The sequence below is a fragment of the Eleutherodactylus coqui genome, chromosome 3 (assembly GCF_035609145.1).
Source record: "Eleutherodactylus coqui strain aEleCoq1 chromosome 3, aEleCoq1.hap1, whole genome shotgun sequence".
NCBI lineage: Eukaryota > Metazoa > Chordata > Amphibia > Anura > Eleutherodactylidae > Eleutherodactylus > Eleutherodactylus coqui.
The window spans coordinates 29,231,634-29,252,107 of record NC_089839.1 but is presented as its reverse complement, the minus strand read 5'-3'; the positions used below and the strand labels follow the sequence as shown (position 1 = coordinate 29,252,107).

At 45.5% G+C, this 20,474-nt stretch overlaps 1 protein-coding gene across 1 annotated transcript in view; it reads right to left on the bottom strand.

Moving 5' to 3' along the window:
* LOC136620111 (uncharacterized) overlaps window positions 1-20,474 on the bottom strand; it is a 534,467-nt gene that overhangs the window by 271,629 nt on the left and 242,364 nt on the right.

Genomic DNA, 20,474 nt, shown 5'->3' with positions numbered 1-20,474 from the left:
GTACTAGAGGGTGTGTATAGTTATATAATACAGGTGTGTGTATATATAATGTATGTATTATATTGTATACAGTGTATATATGTACTAGAGGGTGTATATAGTTATATAATACAGGTGTGTATATATAATGTATGTATTATCCTGTATACAGTGTATATATGTACTAGAGGGTGTATATAGTTATATAATACAGGTGTGTATATATAATGTATGTATTATCCTGTATACAGTGTATATATGTACTAGAGGGGGTATATAGTTATATAATACAGGTGTGTATATATAATGTATGTATTATCTTGTATACAGTGTATATATGTACTAGAGGGGGTATATAGTTATATAATACAGGTGTGTATATATAATGTATGTATTATCCTGTATACAGTGTATATATGTACTAGAGGGGGTATATAGTTATATAATACAGGTGTATATATAATGTATGTATTATCCTGTATACAGTGTATATATGTACTAGAGGGTGTATATAGTTATATAATACAGGTGTGTATATATAATGTATGTATTATCCTGTATACAGTGTATATATGTACTAGAGGTGTATATAGTTATATAATACAGGTGTGTATGTGTAATGTATGTATTATCCTGTATACAGTGTGTATATATATATACTAGAGGGTGTATATAGTTATATAATACAGGTGTGTATATATAATGTATGTATTATATTGTATACAGTGTATATATGTACTAGAGGGTGTATATAGTTATATAATACAGGTGTGTATATATAATGTATGTATTATCTTGTATACAGTGTATATATGTGCTAGAGGGGGTATATAGTTATATAATACAGGTGTGTGTATATAATGTATGTATTATCCTGTATACAGTGTATATATGTGCTAGAGGGGGTATATAGTTATATAATACAGGTGTGTATATAATGTATGTATTATCCTGTATACAGTGTATATATGTACTAGAGGGGGTATATAGTTATATAATACAGGTGTGTGTATATAATGTATGTATTATCCTGTATACAGTGTATATATGTACTAGAGGGTGTATATTGTTATATATTACAGGTGTGTGTATATAATGTATGTATTATCCTGTATACAGTGTATATATGTACTAGAGCTTTGCACAAGCCTGCGCCAGACTTCCTGTCGGCGCGGCTAAAAATCGAGACCCCGGCAGGCAGAGTGCGGGACAGCGCATGCCGCGGCCTCTGCTGGGCCCATAGTTGCGGCGGCGTCCTGTTCTGGCTGCCTGCGACGGCATAGGGGGTTATATAACTTTAGGCCCTGACTTGGGCCTAGGGCAGAAGGCGGAAATCACAATAGGAGGGCCATTCAAATGAACCTACCCCCCCATCTTTACCAGGCTCTGCCCTCCTCCTCCCCCTCTGGCTATTGCTGAGACCTGTGGTACCTGCCAGTATCCAGACTGCTGCTGCACAGGAGAAGCGCTGATCCAGAAGCTCCCTCCAGCTGGGATCCGTCCGTCCGCTTTAGGGTAAGCTCTGCCTGAAGCATCCTTCCCCTGCGCTGTACCTCTCCTGCAACTTGCCCTGCGTCCATACTGCCCAGTGACTGCGCGCAGTATTGTGTGGACGCCATGTCCGACCCCAGACCGGGAGGTTCCGGACAGCCAGAGCCACGCTTTACGCCTGCACTCGCTGTAACACGACATTCCCATGTGGTCATTCTCAGTCCCGCTGTGTGGACTGCCTCAAGTTCCGGCAGGTTCCTGTAGCGACCACTTCCGTTCCCCCCGGCTGCTCCTGTCGACCAGCTGGTTTAACCAGGATGGCCGCACGCCATTGCCGCGCCACTCTCAGTCCTGGCTAGCACGTCTTCAGCCTTTTTCCTCAGGAAGAGTGCGTTTTGCCAATGCGCGCCTTGTTTTTAAGCCTTGTGGCATATGTATATGCCCATCCTGTGCCTTTGGTCAATGTGTGTTGAGGCTTGGTGGCTGCACATCCTCTGGTCCGGCTGGTCTATATTTTGGCCCGTACTGCGTATTTTCGCTGTCCGCCATGCATCGTGCAGCCGCCGCGCAAGGAGACCCTGTTGGGGTCTGCAAGGCGGCCGGTGTTTCATGAACGTAGGGTTCTATGCGGCTGGAACCACTATGGGACCCTACTGGCTAAAGTGCCACAGCCCTGCGCGACCCCGTGCCCAATCCACTATGCGTGAATTTGGTTTTACTGTGATCTGTGGTACCTTCCATACTGGGAAGAGTACTAGGCCCAGGGATTCTCTGGACGCATCATCCCTCATATCCGCTCCGCACCGGGTTGAGCCTTGCCTATCGGTAGCTCCCCTGTTGCCCCCCTGCTGTTCCCCTGCAGCCAGACGTACCGCAGTGTCAGGGTTCAGGATGACATGCGGACAGGGGCTTCCAGAGCCACATACTAAGTGCGCTCTCACTACAGTACGAGATTACATCCAGCAGAGGATATCTCATTTTACGGACAACAGTGTTCAAACCTGATTGTCAGCATTATTGGGGTTTTGCTGAGACTTGTGGTACCTTCCATGTGAAAAACATTTTTGCATGGGAATTCAGCTGACATATCGCTCCTCGTCTCTGCTTCGGACCGAATTGAGCCTTCCCTAACAGCTAGCCCCCTTGCTGCCCCTCCGGCAGTTCCCTGCAGGCACCCTAGCACAGTATCTGTGTCCAGGATGACTTGTGGTCGGGGCGGCCAGAGCCACATCCCAAGTGCGCTCTCGTTACAGTACAAGATTATATCGTCTTACAGACCATACTGTCAGCATTACTCCAGGCTGGCTGAGACCTGTGGTACCTCCCATATGGGAAGAGTACTAGACACACGCTCCTCATGGATTCTTCGGGCCAGGTTGAGCCTCGCCTAACGGTAGCTCCCCTGCTGCCAGTCTACCGCAATGTCTGTGCCCAGGATAACCCGGGGGCGGCGAGAGCCACATAGCAAGTGCGCTCTCTGTGAGATTTCATCCAGCCAGAGATTCTCTTGGCTTATGAACAACATTGTTCAAAATGGTTGTCAACATTCCGCTGGGCTTGCTGAGACCGCTGGTACCTTCCATTACGGAAAGAGTACTCTTCAGAGGAATTTAGCGGACACATCGCTCCTCATCCCCGCTCTTGATTGGGTGAGCCTTACCTAAAGGCTAGCTTCCCTATGGTGGCCGCCTGCAGTTTCCTTGCAGGCAGCCTGGCATGATCTCCATTTACAGGATAGGCTGCAGATTGCCACCGTCCAGAGCCGCATATGTGCACTCTCTCCACAATATGGGGTTGATGTCCAGTTGCAGAACGTCTCGTAGTGCGGACAGTGTTTTTCAGTCTACGTATATTGGTAAGTACGGGGGTCCCCCCTCTAGCAGGGAGCCTAGGGGCTGTAGATTATCTACTGGCGCCCCTCCAGTCAGCTCTGACACACTGAACCACTATGGGTCTAATCACTTTCCACGCGGTTCTGACTCTAAAACGGCATGTACTGCTTTCTAGAATGACGGGACCGCTAGTGCTGTCCGCTGTGGCTGTAGGTCACTCATGGCATCTGTAATGCATGAATGAGATCTGTTGGGACGGGATCCTGTGCGGAATCGAATTTAGCGGCATATCGGACTACGAAATCTCCTCTATTGTGGATGGCCGACTGTTGCCATAAGGAATTCTCTGTAATTCCGAGTAGACTCCAACTATGCTCCTTCGGCGTTTTCTGCATGGATCCTTCCTGCGCAGGTCAACGTGTAGGATTATGGCCCGGCTTAAACCCTGGATGATGACTGCTTCGCTAAGCCGAAGAGTTGGGATGTCATGCATCCTGTCAGGTGGAAGACCTTGTGTCAGCAGAGAATTACGGGAGTTCCTTAGCAACTACGCGCCGATCAGGTCATTTCCATTCCTTCGCGGGACGTATCGTATATGGAAGTTAGTACCATACTTCCCATATACGGCAGTCTCTTAGCGTGGCCGTTTCTGACATCAATGGACTCTGTCTGTGGAGTTACTGTATGGAGTTACCCTCTGTGGACACTTATGCCATTTTTTTAAGTTCCTTTCGTTTGGTGCAGGCCCTCTTCAACCAGTATGGCTGGGAGCCACTGGTGGTGAGTTTTTCTGCTCATCACGAGTCTGGTTCAGTTTCGGCCTACACCTTACACTATGCAGTCCAAGAGACAAAGTATTTAAATCAGATGGACCAGAAGTATGCTGTGAACCTCTTCTGCTATATTTCTCCTGCATTGTTGCTTGCAGGAGGCCGTGGAACAGTATACACCTATACTGCCTTCAGTCATTAGTGCTAGTCTCCACAGCTGGACCAGCGAGATTCACGTACTTGTGTAATCTTGCCGTGACATCGGCTTTTCTTGTACCTGCTTAGAGTCATGCTATTGTCTCAATATTTTGTAAGCCGCCGACCGTAGTTACTACAAGGCGTCACCTTTTCCAAGGCTGGACTTCATGCAAAAGGTGGATGCTGTGGACATTGTCACGGTTTCAGTGGGCTGAATCTGAGGTATGTTTGAGCCATGTGTCTCCATCTCCCATTCTCTGGCAGCTGTTGCTCCTACGCATTTGCCTGGGAGGCTTCCTTTTCACCCTTCAACAGCGGTAAGGCCATCGAACGACTGTCTGTCTGGATGGGAAAGGCTAAAGAACTTCTTGGCACAGGTGCTTTCACCCTGCAGCTACTAAGACGACCAATGTCATGTGTAGGAGTTCTTGGAATACACGGCTTCACGGACATGCCGCGCTGCAGCTATGTGGACTTGAGTCGGACAGCGGTGCCGGGGTTCTAGTGCACCACATTCTGACGGTAGTCAGCTGCCTGTGTGACTTTCTCTGGACAGTTGACCCAGGAAGACGTGAGCCTCACTTCGTTAGCTTCCCAGCCATAGTCCTGGTGGGACTCCTACCAGACACAATGGTTAAACACAACGGATCTTTTAGTTTTTGGCAGTCTAGAATCCATCTGCTTCCTTCCTCAGGACGGGACTGTGAAGGCGGTGTTTACAGTCTGGACTTCTGTGAAGGTGGCCGTTCACTTAGATCGACAGCAAGAAAGCTTTGGGACTCTGAAGTTCAGCGCCAGTGCCGCTGGTGACACCACAGCTGTTTTCTGGATACTTTTTCATACAGAAGCAGTTACAGCTAAATTTGTTTTGCGCCCTGAGGTCACGTGCAGCTCGACTTGGCATCCAGTCTCCCTTCCGAGCAAGAGGCTCCATCAGGCGGACTAGTCCACGGTCGTTTTGTCATCAGGAGAAGGTTGTTATCTACTTGTTGCATATTCCCTCACAGCAGGTGGTCTCTGGATCCACTTCAATGAAGGCTTCGTTTGCCACCTTTATTGATGGTGGCTCGTCGCAAGGGACGTGCCGGTCACAAGTGGGTTCTGTCTGACTTCGCAAATTGCCTCTCAAGTGGCATTCTTCAGTTACCCTAGTGCTCTGCTGGCCCTCCTGACAACACAAGTCATGTCCTTGGATTTCCGAGGTGGGCTCCTCGCACTAACTCCGCTGTGCAGCAGTACAGGTTTACCAGGCCAAAGATGACATAATGTCAGGCCGTTGCTACAGCACATATTAGTCGGACAGCGGGTACCTTGTTGGAAGCTCCTCGTTAGGAGCTCTCTGCCGGTGGTGCAAGGGACCATTACTGAGGTCCTTTTATACTCCATCTTTGAGCATGTCTAGGCATCCCTGCATGCCAGTTGCAGTTTCACAGCTTATGGTGATTCTTTACACCTGCGGCTTCTTATATTTTCCCGCACCCTTGGGCACTGCTCTGGAACGTCCCAAGGTCTTGCTGTGTCCCCCGATGATACGGACGAGAAAACAGGATTTTTGGTATAACTTACCGTAAAATCACTTTCTTGTCACGTTCATTGGGGGACACAGCACTCACCCAGTGTGGTATTAGCACTGTAACATAGACTCCTTTTAGTCGAGGCATCCTCAGTGCAGTCGCACACGGTGTTAGATAATAAATAACCATACTCACGAACTGTAACTCATTCTACCACCGTGTGCGACTGCACTGAGGATGCCTCAACTAAAATGATTCTATGTTACAGTCCTAATACCACACTGGGTGGGTGCTGTGGGTGTAATTAGCTTGGTAGCGTGCGGGTTTCGCGATATGCAGAGACGGAACACCAGCGGATGCAGTCCAAAGCAGGCGTGATCTGCGTCTTATGTTGCTGATATAGAAAATAAAAAGTCCAACCTTAGCTATAGGCAAACCAATAATAGTCCAGATTCAGCTATCAGGCCGTCCCGGCCTGATCAGGTCGCACTTAGCAGATGCAGCGCACACAGGGTTTCTCTCTCCAGCCGGTCACACAGGCTGCCCGGGCTTAGCAGCCATCTAAGCCTCCCTGTGTCCGTGCACCTGCTTTTTATGTGCACACTAGCTCTGGCTCAGCCTCAGCACCTGGGCTGATTGACCTCGACCACACCCTGGAGTGGAGGAGGTGGAATGGACGGCCCCACTACCAACCTGCCATCCATTCCAAAAAAAACAGGCCCGGATATTTTTAAAGAACAGATCTCCAGCAAGTGCTTGCTGGAGACCACATTACGCCCCTGGTTTCTTACGTCTCCGAGAGCGGGACGTGACCCTCCTCCAGTCCCCTTGTGCATAGTACCAGAACCTAGGGGCGACGTAGCGACCAGCCACCACTACGCCCCTCAGTACCTCTATCTATCTAAATTGTAGTGTGTGTGTGTGTGTGCACACACTCAGCTGCTGTCAGATTCCCCGCCCCCATCAGCTGCTGGGGCGGGAGCTCTGACAACATTTAAAACTGCTTGTGTCTTCATTCCAGTGCTAGTTTGATCTTCCTGCTTCACCAGGATACTTCTTCCTGACTTTTGACTCCCTGTTTTTAGGCCTGACGTTGCCTTTGCCTGACCCTCTTGTACCGCGTACCCTCTCTTTGCCGACCCGGATAGTCTGACTCTTCTTGCTGTTGTTTGTTCCAGTGTCTATTTGTTAGTCCCGGTGTTCCCCTTCCCTAGTGAGTGTAGGGACCATCGTCCAGTTGTCGCCCTGGGGCTTAGCCCAGGGGAACAAGTAGGTAGGGACAGTGGTTGCGGGTATTTTCAGGGACCTCCTGTTTCCCGGACCCCGAATCCTGACACACACACACACACATATATGTGTGTGTATATTATTTATATATACACAGTATATATTTTATACACACAAATATGTACACATATGTAAGTGTATATATTTTTTATATATATGTGCGTGCGTATATAGAGTGTTAGTGTGTGTGTGTATTAGAGTTGTATAATAAAATGTGTGTGTGTATGCATTTTGATATATATGCATTGATACATTTATGTATACATACAATCATACAATACATTGCAAGAGGCAAAAAGACAGAGACGTGTATTTCCTGTTTTTAACCATGTGAGTGACTACTGTGAGATTGCAAAGAAGATCTTAAAGCCTTTGGGAAATGTTGGGCGTTCAGGGAGAGTAAGGGAAAAACGCTACCAGATTTTGGTGCACTTTGCTAGTAGGCAGGACTATACAGCTCTATTCTCACTGCATTGAAGTGGGCGAAAATAGCTCTATGAGGGCGGAAGTGGTCACCACAGCAAGGGGTGCTACGGTAGTAGGTGACCTTATAGCAGGAGGAGCTAAAGATGTAAACAAAGCATGGAGGTGAAAAATGGAGCATAGGTAAGTACTTCTGAAAAAAATGTTTTGTATGATTTGTTGACAACAGCCTATGCTAGGCAGGGGAGATATATGGGGGGGAAAATGATTGTATTGACAAAACCCCTTTAAGGAAACACGACACCCTTCTTGACCCATGTTGCAGGTCTCTAACCCGCTAAGCCAGAAACCTACTGCACAATAATGAGGGGCAAGCACCCTGAAACAGCTGTCTGTGTATGGTTTTCTATTCTGAATCATTGTTAAGACTTGTTAAAAAGTCACATTGATTTTAAGTATTGCTGCCATCCAATAGGTGGCATTGCAGTAGTATTAGTTCCATTTTCCTTATTTGCATAAATTACTCAGAGGAGCTTGCATGTCCTTATAAGTCTCCTCACTTACTTTTTAGGTGTCCTCACTCCCCTTTTGGGTGCTCTCCTTTGGGAAATTCTATATCCTCTCTTGACCCACTTACCCCCTTGGTGTCTTCACACACTTTTTTGGTGCTCTCCTTACGGAGACACAACACTCCTCCTGACACACACACACACAGCTCTTCTACTTACGCTTGTCATACACACATGCAGCTCTGCCACATGTGCTTGTCACACGACCACACACAGCTCTGGTACATGCACGTGTGACACACACCACACACAGCTCTGCTAGATGCACATGTCATGTAGTGGATATACGCAAAATCTATATTTCTGTGACAGTGGACATACATTTCATATGTAGTGGACAGCGGACCTGTAATAGACAGTTTTACGTATACTATCTTTATCTTCTTTATACCAATGACAGTTTTACGCATACTAGATATTTCTTACCTTCAATATAACAATAACAGTATTTTTCCATCTCTGTTTGCTTACTCGCGCATATATATATACAATTTTTTTTTTATATACCCAATATATCCACTTCCCCATATATACAATGAAACTCTCCGTTCTCTAAACTCTAACTGACTTTTACTGTAACTAACATTAAGTGGAACACTCTACTTCCCGATTCCTAGCAAACTTTAGGAGAAGCAAGTCAGACACACGTAGCCGCAGTCTTAACATACCGCTTTTAGCAAACGCACTAGTCAACATAAGCGGTTTACGGGAAATTTATGCAAATAATAGTTCAAGTCATAGCCTTCAATCATACCGGACCATCCACACGTGGTGCCCAAGACAACCCACTCATCTCGTCCTGCCCCCTCCGGACTGATACCACGTGATGGGCAATAACAGATGACCGGATGAAGGAAGTATCTCAAGACGCTTATCCAATAATCAATCAATACGTTGTATCTATGTAATCTTTGGCATGCCCAAATGGGCAGATATGTTAAACTTTATAAAAGAGGCTACGCGCCCACAAATAAAGGAGAATTGAGGAAGTTTTCATATACTGAACTTGTGTCAGTGTGATTGCTTCAGGCTGTGCGCACAGCCTCATAACATTAATTAGGAAGGATGCAAACATTCCTATCAATTATGCCGTGGACCCCCAAAGGTCATCCACGACAGTGACACACACAGCACTGCTACATGTGCTTGTCACACACAGCTCTGCTACATACATTCTTCATCGGCCTCTGCTGGTTTAGGATCTGGGATGACTTCACCGTTATGTGATTAGGGGCAGATCTAAGAGCCGGTGACTGATCACATGTCAGTGACATCACCACAGGTACTGTCACCACACGGCTGCGGTCAGGTACAGCATGTTTTATGCATTAGGACCTGCAATGACGTCACAGTCATGTGATCAGGGGCGTAGCATGTAACACACGAACAAGTGGTCGTTCATACTTTGACTAGGTCTGTGTATGGCTGCTACTAATCAAATGCAAGTTTCTCCCAAACTATAGCACGGATGAGCACCCCAGAGACATCACTGTAATCCGTGTGCAGGACACCACCTTATTTTGCTCTCAATAAGGGTTGCAAAAAAAAAGTTCACTTTAAGGACAATTCACATGATTCAGATTCCTAAAAAATAAGCTTTGCCAAAAAGAGTCTCTCTACTCATCTATTTTTTCCTCAGTAGAAGTCCTGATTCCTCGTTCTCGGTAGTAACACTTCATCAAGGATCCCTGTAATAACACAGCTGTTGTGTGTTGGTGTGATCTTTACGTGGCTTTGAGCATATAATGTGGTACTGAATATTTCGGGGTGTGCGCCTTAGTCTATTACTCCTCCCAATACTGCAAGTTTTTCCTCCAGCATTTCCATGTTTAACCCACTCCACACGCAGGCACATGGAGGAGCCTTCAATGTATACTTCTCTCCACTGTACATGTGAACTCACAGGGGTTTTGTATCTAATGACGTCTTCCTCCTGCAGAGTGTGAAGGGGGTTCCCCCATCTCTAATGGGCATTTTCCGCTATTCCACTTTCAAAGCAACTACTTTAGGATTTCAATATTAGCGGTAGTAGTGCTCCGCACGATGATGATTATCTTTATATAGCGCCAACATATTTTGAAGCGCGTACAAGACAGGGGAATAAAAACAAAACCACAGTTACATGAAGTAATCAATTGATGGAAACAGTAGGGGTTAAATTTGGTATGTCAGGGATTGCCCAGATAGTTTTGGGTAGCGCAATCCAGAGGAATGATGCTGCTCTGGAAAAGTCTTGGAGGAGGGAATGAGAGATTCAAATTAAAGGAGAACTTAGTCTGATTTCGTTAGCAGAGCGGAGGGTGCGGCTAAATGCTTAATTGAGGGAAGCAATGTAGGGCAGCACGGTGTTGTGGAGAGATCGGTGAGTTTAAATTGAATTCTGCATTTGACAGGCAGCCAGTGCAGTCACTGGCACAGGGCAGAGGTGTCCGAGTAGCAGCTGAACAGGAAGATAAGCATTCAGGATGGATTGGAGGTGGTAGAGTCTGGCGCGGGGGAGGCCAATGAGCAGCGAGTTACAGTAATCGAGCCGAGAGTGGATGAGGGTAACAGTAAGCGTTTTTAGTGTGTCCACGGTGAGAAAAGGACAGATTCTTGCGATGTTCTTGAGGTGCAGATGACATGTTCGGGCCAGAGATTGGATATAGGGGGTAAAGGAGAGATTGGAATTGAATATAACCTCTGGAGTTGTCTAGGACAGGGGTCCCCAACTCCAGTCCTCAGGGACCACCAACAGGTCATGTTTTCAGGATATCCTATGGTAATGTTAAGGACCGTTACACATGACCGGTCACATTAACCTTTCAAGCCTTGGGTTCCAAATTAGTTCATACCTGGATGCATCAGAGAGGCCAAAAACTATGATGTATAGTAATTAGCTCTCACAGATATGTCGAGATGAGCCGCGGCAAGTATATACAGCCCACTCTGCTTAAGGCGCGTACACACTGAAAAGTTTATTGACTGACTATAGTTCTAATACAGAAAATGAATACGTCATTAGTCACGGGGGTTAATCTCATTGGGTTAGAAAAAACATTGGAATCATGCACTGTTTAGTGAGAATATATTTATGTTCTCAAGCTTCAGCGTTATCTCGTCCTCCCTGGTCCTCCCTTTGTTATTCAGCTCGCTGTAGTACAGTCAGTTCCCTTGTCCAAGTTTTTCTGAAAGTGTGGGAGGACTTTTTCCTGATAAGAACTGTTGTTCAGACTTGGTTCTCATGAAAAAGAACAGAGAGAGACACATCATTACGCATTGCACCGAATCTCCTGCTGTAAAGTTATTTCTGCTTGAATAATTGTTTCACTACACACAAGCTTATTTACATCTTATAATGTTCCATTTTGTATCTAACGACCATTTTGAGACAGATTCTTCCATTTTATGAGCCTGTACTTTCTCAATTCCCCCTAGAAACTGTCTCAAAATAAACGGTACTTTATAACTTCTACTGGGCGGGGTAAGGTTTGCTTTCCCTATCTCTAGTTCTATGATCTATGCCCTACCTATCATTGTTGGTCAGCTGTCCAAGGGCTAATCCCTTCCCCGACAACTAATCCTAGCTAACTAAACGCGAAGACCTGATGGACACAGAAGGGATCTACAACATACATGCTATTCTATTCTAATGGCTGGGAGACTAGAGTGGTCACCCCTGTTTCTGCTGAGACAGATCCATAAGAGGACAAATCGCTCTGTTGTATTATAGGCATATAGCCATCGCCTGGGGTCTCTATATCTACGTATACGGGGGCGATAGGTACCATCTGATCTGTAAGCTTAGCACAAGAGCGTCTCATGCAGGGCACAATACAGACAGAAAGTAGCAGGAGTAGGATAAGAGTAACCAGAATCCCTATTCCTATCTGCATTAAGAATTGTTTCCATTGTCCGGTCCGTACAAACCACTCATCCCAGGAGTTAGTTATCCCAGAATTACGCTTCAGCTCTTCTGACAATGTGGCCAATTTCTTTATTGCGATAGTCACTTTACCTGTAGGGCCCTGTGTTATCTGGAATATATGTACAGCAAGTTTTCACCAATCATTTTACAAACACCACCTTTCTCGGCTAGCATCATATCCAGAGCCACTCGGTTCCGGAAAGCCATGGTGGCCGTGGGGCCCAACTGATCAGCAGGCCCCTAAAGTGCATCTCTTGTATAGCTCACAAACCTTTGTTAGTTGTAATATATATACAAACATTCTTATTGATGGTTACTATTCCAAACAGGGACTCAAATCCGGCTTTAACTTGATCCCTGGCTTTAAACTCATCTGGCACCCCCCCTTGGCAATCTGATTGCATCTATATATATATACACATGTGGATCAAACCTGCCACCTGGTTTCAGATTGTGACGCTCGTCTGTAGGACCTGAGAGAGAAACAGAGACCACAGAATGCGTTATTGACAATTCCTTGGAGAGACCTATGACAACATTAACAAGAGAATAATTTCCCAAACTTGGCTACTGTGGCATGTATCCTCCTGGAAAAAAGAAAAACTAATGAAAGACACTCAATTCAAAATTTACCCGTTTCCTTCATTGCCCATGGATCTACTTTCCCACTACTCCGTGGACGGTAGGGTGTGTGAAAAGCCTGGAATATACCCAAAGCAGACATGATTTGTTGCATTATTTCACCTGTGAAGTGTGTACCTTTGTTTGACTCAATCACTTCCGGTACCCTGTATCTGCGGATTACCTCATTCATGAGCTTCTGTGCAGTTACCTGCTTATTTACTTTGGTAACAGGGTAGGTCTCCAACCTGAAAAGAAATCAACAACAAGCACATATTCATGCTTCCCAACAAGTGGGAGCTGAGTGTAGCCAATTTGCAATCTCTGAAATGGGTAGAGTGGTCTAGGCAAGTGTTATGTGGCAAATTTACTTCTGCCCTGTTGCTGACGGCAAAGATCATGCAAAATTGGACAAGTGATGATGCAGCAACTACAGGAAACCCAGGAGCCACCCGTCCTTGTTCAAGCGTCGACATCATTGCTGCTTTGAACAGGGTGCTGGATGAGGCAAGCATCGCCACCATGCTGAAGGAGGTGCTAGAAGGTCTGGAGTACCTGCATAAGAACGGCCAGATCCTCAGGGATGTTAAGGCTGGAAACATCCCCCTGGGTGAAGACGGCTCCGTGCAGATCGCAGATTTCGGCGTCAGTGTGTTTCTAGCCACAGGAGGCAACATTATCAGGAATAAAGTCAGAAAGACCCTTGTGGGCACGTCATGCCGGACGGCACCGGAGGCGACGGAGCAGGCCAGAGGACACGACCTCAAGGCGGACTTCTGGACCCCCGGTAGGTGTATCTTTCCGTGCATTCGCTGGGCCATCATGGGGCACAGGGACCGTGGTGGGCAAGTTCTGTTGACTGTTCGCCATTCACCGTCCCATTTCTGCTGCTCCCCTATTTAGTCCATTTGTCTTTTTCTTCATTGCTGGCTTGTAACTGTAAAGTCTTTAGCATATCAAAGTAATTCAAAGTCCAAGTTCATATCAAAGTAATCAAAGTCCAAGGTTTATATCAAAGTCCAAAATTATTGTTAAATTCTTCTTTTCTTCTTTTCTTCTTTTCTTCCACGGCTTAAGGGCCGCTGCCTTTGCTGTGTGATCTGTGATGGCGTTGCCACTTGTTTCTCTGCTGTAGGAATTGGTGTGAGCTTTCCACTTTGTCACCGCTGCACCATTCTTAATTGGCTGTCCTGCTGAGGTAACAAGCTGTCTGGCCTTCCATGTTAGGCCGTAGTCATGAGCTATGCCAAATGCATACCGGGAGTCAGTGTAAATGTTTGCCGTCTTACCTGTGGCCACTCCACACGCCTCCGTGAGTGCTTTTAATTCCGCTTCTTGTACTGCGACATGCGGAGACATTCTGCTTTTTAGGACATCTTGTTGTGTAACCACTGTATATCCAGTGTGGAGTCGTCAATCACCCTGGGTACCATCTATAAAAAACAACTCAAAATATGCATTATTAACAAAAACTTTCAGTTAACATAAAGAAGAGACAGTGTCTGCAATTGCATCTTCCTGGACATGTGCCAGGGGGTACTGACGGACCAAAGGGGCTAAGAGCTTGTTCCTCTGCGTACGTAAGAGTGAGGACGGGTAGAGGTGTCGCTTGGTCTGCTGCCATCCGACATAGGGTCGGGTGACTTTTCAGACCCGGGGTGTATACGAGCCTCACCAGACAGGTGAAGTTTGATACAACCTCCCAAGGGTCCCATCACGCAATTCTCAATATGCTTTCAGGACCTTCCAGCATAAGGAAGCGCGTGAGGTATCGTGACCCTTTAAACATTACCTCAAGCGGTTCAGTTTCCGCCAGCTGAATTGGCACTTCTGAACCCCTTGCACCGATTACCGCTAGACAATCAGGCTGGTATTCTATTTCGAATAGATTAGAACCTTATTGTAAAAAGGAAAAAGAAAGAAAAAAAAAAAAAAAAAATTAAAAATTTAAAAATAGCTGACCTGCAACACCTAGATCACCTATATCTTCTCTCCCCCCCTTTTGAACTAGGGTACTTAACTGGGAGAGTAACCGAGTTCAAGGTAGTAGCTGGATTTGACGGGCCAGAAATAAGTGCTTGGGTTGCACTTGCGTGTATACACTCCGGATATCATGGGGAGGGGGTTAGTTCAATACCAACTCCGAAGATTTGTTAACCATTGCCTGTACTGCTGCCACCGCACAAACACACGAGGGAGCTGCTTCAGAGGTGAGAGAGAAAAGAATAATTGAAAGACAGTCATAGAGTGGTTGCATAAGTAGGGAAACCGAGTGCATTCATGGTCGGCAGTATGAAACAAGGCCCAGAAAGGTGCGGGGTTTGGCAACGCATATAGGTACAGGTATGGCCGGGACAGCAGCCTTTTGTTCCTATGTCAGATGTCCAGTTCCTTGGCCTAAACAGTGACCCAGGAGAGTTTGTCTTTAGAGGCTTTACAGACATTTTCTGCAAGAAAAATTAACAGTGAAATTGTGGCCTGTTGGCAGGCTTCCAGATTATCAGCACACAGCACCTTCATGCGGTAGGTGGCTGACTGACCCTTCAGCGTCTTTTCTGGACTGGAAAAAGAGGGGTGTTTGTTGGAGCAGTTAGTTTACAAAACTCTTCTGAACCGGCACCGTAAGATATCAGTGCCAATAATAAAGACATGAATATTCTACAAACATCTATCCACATTGAAAATTTTACAGTCTGCATATGCAGAAAGGGGGGAGAAAAACTTGTATCCCCAGTCAATATCTGCATCACACATCTTACATTTATCATAGTCTGAACACGGGTCATTAACTCTCATCCATCCATGCGGTCAAGTCTGTCTCTCTCATTCAAATGTTAGTAAGAGTTCACACAGGACGTAACGCGTATGATGCAACTGTCCTCATCTTGCAAACAAATGCATTCAATCACTACCACCTCTCCTGTCTGTAATACCAGAGAAGTATACCAGATTCCACAGCACTAATATTTCCCATAAAAGGAACACACATTTAGCAATTACGCACTCGTCCGACCAGTTACAGAACTGACATTTACACAAAGAACAGCAAAACTAATATTCACTGGATTCATTTTGAGTTCTATTCTAGTCAAGCAAACTTAATTAATTGTCCAGTGTTCTCCGCTCTAACTCTCAAGGCCTAAGACTAGATCGAAGAGAAAAACAAAGGGAAGGGGGGAGATTGGAGACCTGCTCCGGCCTAGCTGCGGCTTCTAATAGATCAAGCATTAACCCTCTATGTACTCCTATATATTTATATATCTATATATATTATCACATATTGACCCTCTCCTTCGTTCTGTAAGCTTTCCTACTGCCGTCTGCGATCCTAGCACCTATAGTGGCCTTTCTTCTCAGCAGTATCTGACTTATGAGGAATGGACAACACGTACAGCAATGACACAATGTTATGACATTAAAACATACAGGACAGACAGCACGGTGGTTAATTGCACATAATTGTCTGCAGACTCTGCATGAACTTGCTTCATGTCATAGGGGGACACAGACTAGAGGATTCCCTTTCTCCTCCATTTTTCCCCCTTGCAAAGTGGAAAAGATTTTTCCAGCAACAACTACATTCATGGGAAATTTTAAGCACAGACCTACTTGGGATGGGGGTGCTAAACACAGACTGCAGAACAGATAATCGGGAGAAGGCTGTTTGCAGGTGGGATGAGGGGACTTGAATGTTTCTATGCAAAATTCAGAAAAGGCACTCGTCATTGCAGTGCGCAGAATTGGTATGCCAGGTAAAAACATACATAGATGGGAGGTCAGAGGCCAGCTCATTTCTGCTGCGGAGCTAAGATGACGTCTGAGCGGCAGCTGAAGGTATTGTTACAACAGATGCTAAAATGGCCGCTGGGCTGTGGCTGGCACTGAAATGGCCACCGAAGGCGTGGCCTAACTGGGCGATGGTGACGGGAGGGTCCAGGAATACTACATACTAGACACGTATCAAGATATATCGACTGGTATTGGCCCCAATAACAACACGGCCATCTAGGGGCAGGACAAAGGGAGAAAAACATCGTCCATGACACGGCCGGGGCGGTGCCCTCAGATGGTGAAGAAAGGCTGCCTTTCTTTGTCTTCAACTCAAAGCATATGAATAATCGCCATCTTGAATCTGCAACTTTCTTACTTCAACTGTACGTCACTTACTGAAACATCTTTCTCTGCAAACTTGAGCAAACGTCTATTAACTACAATTCCTTCATTATCAGCTGACACACTTTTCACATAACTTCTTAACTTTTTTTTTTTTTTTTTTTGCCTGCTCTACATGACACCAAGTGGACAGAATCAAACAGACCACTGTCAGGTACCTTAATTTAAACATGTTCCGAAACTAAACTCTGAGCCGTCTCTCAACCGGGATCTGCAGTCCCTGAGAAGTTCGTCTCTCAACCGGGATCTGCAGTCCCTGAGAAGTTCGTCTCTCAACCGGGAGTCCGAAGCCGTCTGCTCAATCACGTGATCGTACTTGTCACGTCCGATGCCGTCTGCTCAATCACTCCCTGAGAAGTATGCTCAATAAACTAAACCTCGAAGCCGTCTCTCAACCGGGATCTGCAGTCCCTGAGAAGTCCGTCTCTCAACCGGGATCTGCAGTCCCTGAGAAGTATGCTCGATAATACAATTTATAACGTCCTAAAAGATTCTGTCCCCTGGTGTCATAGACCACCCAAGACCTGAGGTAAACTTCTTTACCGATGACAACTATGATGTCAAACATCAAACATCCGACTGACCTAGGAGTCTGTCAATCAACTGAGCCAAAACAGACCAACGGCAGGCATCATATGATAAATATGACACTTACCGGGCTGTGTGTGAGGTTGATCAGTCCTCTGGTTTGGCACAGCGGATATATGTTCTCCCAGTCCGATGTCGTCGTCCGATGAGTGACACAAGAGTCAATCAATCAGTAAATCCTGCCGACTACGCCAACTGTTAAGGACCGTTACACATGACCGGTCACATTAACCTTTCAAGCCTTGGGTTCCAAATTAGTTCATACCTGGATGCATCAGAGAGGCCAAAAACTATGATGTATAGTAATTAGCTCTCACAGATATGTCGAGATGAGCCGCGGCAAGTATATACAGCCCACTCTGCTTAAGGCGCGTACACACTGAAAAGTTTATTGACTGACTATAGTTCTAATACAGAAAATGAATACGTCATTAGTCACGGGGGTTAATCTCATTGGGTTAGAAAAAACATTGGAATCATGCACTGTTTAGTGAGAATATATTTATGTTCTCAAGCTTCAGCGTTATCTCGTCCTCCCTGGTCCTCCCTTTGTTATTCAGCTCGCTGTAGTACAGTCAGTTCCCTTGTCCAAGTTTTTCTGAAAGTGTGGGAGGACTTTTTCCTGATAAGAACTGTTGTTCAGACTTGGTTCTCATGAAAAAGAACAGAGAGAGACACATCATTACGCATTGCACCGAATCTCCTGCTGTAAAGTTATTTCTGCTTGAATAATTGTTTCACTACACACAAGCTTATTTACATCTTATAATGTTCCATTTTGTATCTAACGACCATTTTGAGACAGATTCTTCCATTTTATGAGCCTGTACTTTCTCAGTAAGATCACCTGTGGCAATGTCTGAGGCACTGATGATAATTACATCACCTGTGTAACAATGAGGAAATCCTGAAAACATGACCTGTTGGCGGTCCCTGAGGACTGGAGTTGGGGAACACTGGTCTAGGAGTTATGGTGGTGCCACGCACTGAGATGGAGATGTCAGGATGAGGTCGTTTAGTAGAATGCGGAAACACCAGTAGGTCAGTTTTTGAGAGGTTCAGTTTTAGGAAGAGAGAGGACAGTGTTAGAGACAGCGAACAGACAGTCTGTGGCATTTTGAATGAATGTTGCTGTGATGTTACGGAAGGATAGCTGGGTGTCGTCATCATAGAGATGGTACCGAAAGCCAAATCTGGATGGTTGCATTAGTGTTCAGCAATCTTCAAGTCATACCACAGATCTTCAATTGGTTTGAGTTCTAGGCTGTGCCTCCAACACTTCCATGTTTCTTTTTACACCCTTCCAGTATAGCTTTGGAATCATTTATAGGGTCCTTTTCCTGCTGGAACAGGGGTGCACAACTCCAGTCCTCAAGGCTCCCATCAATTTTTCCTTCACTCACAAAGAAATTTCCATGCCCCATCCATGATGTTGCTACTACCATGCTTCACTGTGGGTGATGGGAAGTGTTAAATGTGTGCCACACATAAAGCCCCACTCTGTGAAGTGGTCCTAGGGAGACATACCTCTTTTATGGAATTTGCCAAAAGAGAGTGCAAGCACCCTGGGCTTACTTCTGCAGCTATGGGATGTCTTTCCTCAGGAGAATGTGAGGAACAGATCCTGTTATCTTGGATTCAACAATTGTGAGTGATTGGTCCCTCCACTCATTTACCGCCATTGAGAACTCCGTAACCAGATTTTTGAGCATGACTGTAACAGAGAAATAGAAGTGCTTGTGGTATGTGCCCAACAAATAAGGGAAGCACCCCTAGTAATTGTCTGTAAGATAACTGAGACATTGGATGTTCAGAGGTTGAAAATGGGAAGAGTGATTTCTGGATACAAACTTGTAAAGGGAAGAATAAGAAACAAAAGTGTGATGCCTAAGACCGTTTAACGCTGTGTACTGGAAAAATCGAATCTGACTAAACAAGTAAAAGAAAACCATGTGCCGCTGGTTTAAAACTTTTTCCTTGCCTGTGGACTTTATTAACTTTGTTCACTGAAAAGGGGCACTGACGTCACGAGGACAAACAGGTAATTAAGCTATTCAACACCATTACTTACACCGGGTCCCCTGCGTGTGGCTGGGCCGCCTACGATTTGGGTCTTGAAAGAGAAGATGGTAGAGCCATCCATGACCTTATAAGATTTTACCCCAGTATCTTTCCAAAGAAATGACGCTGTCCCCTACACCAACTTTCCTTTATATTTCCTGGCTTGCTATTGTCTTAATGAAGCTTGATTGCTTAATAAAAACTCAATTGTTTAATTTTGAAATATAAGAAATTTTTTATTTCTTTTCCAGGTGAAGATTGGATAAGAGCCTCCCATGGACATCTGGATGTATCTCTATAACAGGAAAAAGATTACACCACACAAATAAATTCAATAACTCCTAATGTACCCTCAGTGCTTCAGACAAGCGATCTATCCTCCGATGCCCCTGGTCACTATCAACCTTCATCTAATCAATCTCACTTTGGATGATCAGGGGCAAAGAAAGAGTAAACAAATTACATGCGCAGACCCTGATCACATGACGGTAACTTCATCAAAGGTTCTTCATCCCAAGTGAGTAAGTTACATGCTCCGCCCCCGGTCACATGACAGTGACTCAATCAAAGGTCCTGTAATCACACCTCTGCTGTTTGGCTAGGTGCTTGTTAGAATTCTATAGCAACTGAGGCCACGGGGGTTTGTAGGGGATGGAATACTAACAAACACCTACAGCAGCTGTGTGCTTACATGACCTGTCATGATGTCACCTTTAAGTGATCGGTCACCTGTGTGAAAGCAGTCTGGGGTCACATGATCAGGGTGGGCAGGACTCTGCTGTGCTGCTTTAAACCCTTGTTGTATAAAGAATGTATGTAGCAGAGCTGTATGTGATGTACACGTAGCAGTGCTGTGTGTGACGTGCATGTAGCAGAGCTGTATGTGATGTACACGTAGCAGTGCTGTGTGTGACGTGCATGTAGCAGAACTGTGTGGCGCTTTGCGTCATCAGAAATACTGGTACTATATAATGTCCTAATAATTAGGGCTAATTCCCACAAACGGATTTCTGCTGCGGTTCCCATGGCGTAAATCCACGGAGGAATAAGGCAGCTATTAG